Below are 3,199 nucleotides of genomic sequence, written 5' to 3'. Positions count from 1 at the left end.
AACAAAACTGTAAATTCTAGGTCGTGCTTTATTAGTGTTCTTTATGCGTGAAAGATAAAATGGTATTCATACTCAAAAAAAAGGTTTTGGTCCTACATAAAAGATAGGCAAATAAATTAACATTTGTCTTAAGTTAATCACTAATACCAAAGATGAAGAAATTGAAGATTTTTACCAACTTCTGCAGTCTGAAGTTGATCAAACATGTAATCAAGATGCATTGATAATCACTGCTGATCCAAATGCAAATGGTGGAAACAAAGAAGGAGCCATAGTTGGTGATAGAAATGACGCCAGAGATTTCATCACAGAATTCTGCAAGACCAACGACTTATTCATTGCAAATACCTTTTTCAACAATATAAACGGTGACTCTACACATGGACTGCGCCAGATGGAATACACAGGAATCAGATTACATCTGTGGAAAGAGATAATGGGGAAGCTCAATATCATCAGTCAGAACAAGGCCAGGGGCCAACTATGCAACAGAACAATTCCTCATGTGCAAGTTCAGTTCAAGCTGAAGAAAATTAAAACAAGTTCACGAGAGCCAAAGTGGCTCCAACTGGGACGTTTCAACAAACAAATGCAACGCTGGAAGCACTCACTCACCTATGCTAAGAAATTTGGAAGACAGCTGCCTGGCCAACTGACTGGAAGAGATCCATATTGTGCCCATTCCAAAGAAAGGTGACCCAACAGAATGCAGAAATTATTGAGTAATATCATTAATATCAGATGCAAGTAAAATTTTGGGGAAGATAATTAAAAAACAGTTCCCACTGTACATCAACAGGGAACTTCCAGAAATTCAAGCCAGATTCAGAAGAGGATGTGGAATGAGGGATATCACTGCTGGTGTCAGATGGATCTTGGCTGAAAGCAGATTATACCAGAAAGATGTTTACCTGTGTTTTACTCAAAGGCATTTGACCGTGTTGATCATAAAAAATTATAGATAACATTTCAAACAATGGGAATTCCAGAACACGTAATTCTGCTCATAAGGAACCCGTACATAGACCAAGAGGCAGTCGTTCGAACAGAACAAGGGAATACTCCATGGTTTAAAGTCAGGAAAGGTGTGAGTCAGGGTTGTATCCTTTCACCATACTTATTCAATCTGTATGCTGAGCAAATAATCCGAGAAGCTGGACTATATGAAGAATGTGGCATCAGGATTGGAGCAAGATTCATTAACAACCTGAGATATGCAGATGACACAATCTTGCTTGCTGAAAGCCAAGAGGATTTGAAGCTCTTACTGGTGAAGATTGAAGACCACAGACATCAGTATGGTTTACACCTCATAAAGGAAACAAAAATCCTCACAACTGGCTTTTTTGCAATGAGCTTGCCAGCAGAACACAGATGTTGGTGAAAACTATTGCAAAACCTAAGCCAAAATGGTAAACGAAAAGACCCAGAGCAACATTGTCATCATTGGGCATGTAGTTTTGGACAAGTTCACCAGTGCTAGTCACCTGATGTACAAATGTGGTGGGATCAACAAAAAAACCATTGAAAAATTTGAGAAGGAAGTTGTTGAGACAGGAAAGGGTTCCTTCAAGTATGCCTGGGTCTTGGAAAAACTAAAAGCTGAATGTGAGCAATACATCACCATTGATATCTCCCTGTAGAAATTTGAGGCCAGCAAGTACTATGTGACCATCACTGATGCCCCAGGACACAGAGACTTTATCAAAAACATGATTATAGAAACATCACAGGTTAACTGTGCTGTCCTGATTATTTCTGCTGGTGTTGGTGAATTAGAAGCCGTTGTCTCTAAGAATGGGCAGACCTGTAAGCATGCCCTTCTGGCTTACACACGGGGTGTGAAACAACTAATTGTTGGTGTTAACAAAATGAATTCTACTGAGCACCCTACAGCCAGAAGAGATATGAGGAAATCATTAAGGAAGTCAGTATGTACATTAAAAAAAGTTGGCTACAACCTGACACAGTAGCATTTGTGACAATTTCTGATTGGAATGGTGACAACATCCTGGACCCAAGTGTTAACATGCCTTGGCTCAAGGGATGGAAGTCACCTATAAGGATGGCAATGCCAGTGGTACCATGCTGCTTGAAGCATCCTGCCACCAACTTGTCCAACTGACAAGCCCTTGTGTCTGCCTTTCCAGGATGTCTACAAAATTGGTGGTATTGGCACTTTCCCTGTGGGCAGAGTGGAGACTGATGTTCTCAGACCAGGTGTGGTGGTCACCTTTGCTCCAGTCAATGTCACCACTGAAATAAGGTCTGTTGAAATTCACCATGAAGCTTTGAGTGAAGATCTGTCTGGGGACCATGTAGGCTTCAATGTCAAGAACGTCTCTGTCAAAGCTGTTTGTCATGGTAATGTGGCTGGTGACGGCAAAAAACACCCACCAATGGAAGCAGCTGGTTCACTGCTCAGGTGATCATCCTGAACTATCCAGGCCAAATCGGTGCTGGCTATGCACCTGTGCTGAATTGTTACACAGCTCACATTGCTTGCAAGTTTGCTGAGATCAAAGAGAAGATTTAGCACCATTCTGGTAAGAAGCTGGAGGATGGCCCCAAATTCTTGAAGTCTGGTGATGTTGCCATTGTTCACATGGTTCCTGGCAAGCTCATGTGTGTTGAGAGCTTCTCTGACTATCCTCCTATTGGTCATTTTGCTGTTCGCAATGTGAGACAGACAGTTGCTGTGGGTGTCATCAAGGAAGTGGACAAAAAGGCTGCTGGAGCTGGCAAGGTCACCAAGTCTGCTCAGAAAGCTCAGAAGGCTAAATGAATATTATGAATATTATCCATAACACCTGCCACTCCAGTCTTAATCAGTGGTAGACGAACAGTCTCAGAAATGTTTGTCTCAATTGTCCATTTAAGTTTAATAGTAAAAGACTGGTTAATGATAGCAATGCATTGTAAAAACTTCAGAAGGAAAGGAATGTTTTGGGGACCATTTATTTATTTCTTTGTGTGGCAGTTTTAAGTTATTAGCTTTTAAAATCAATAATTTTTAAATGGAAACAACTTGACCAAAAATCTGTCTCAGAATTTTGAGACCCATTAAAACAAAGTTTAATGAGAAAAAAAAAAATCTCACAACTGGACCAACAAGGAGCATCATGATCAACAGAGAAAATATTGAGGTTGTCAAGGATTTCATTTTATTTGGATCCACAATCAATGCCCATGGAAACAA

At 40.5% G+C, this 3,199-nt stretch overlaps 1 pseudogene; it reads left to right on the top strand.

The window, feature by feature from the left end:
- The first annotated feature begins 1,409 nt into the window (after positions 1–1,409).
- On the top strand, positions 1,410–2,785 carry LOC101350864 (elongation factor 1-alpha, somatic form-like; annotated as a pseudogene).
- The last annotated feature ends 414 nt before the right edge of the window (positions 2,786–3,199 follow it).

This window comes from Trichechus manatus, unplaced genomic scaffold (assembly GCF_000243295.1).
Source record: "Trichechus manatus latirostris isolate Lorelei unplaced genomic scaffold, TriManLat1.0 scaffold00239, whole genome shotgun sequence".
NCBI classification, from domain to species: domain Eukaryota; kingdom Metazoa; phylum Chordata; class Mammalia; order Sirenia; family Trichechidae; genus Trichechus; species Trichechus manatus.
Note: the sequence above shows the minus strand (reverse complement) of the source record. Positions and strands in the feature narration are given on the sequence as shown.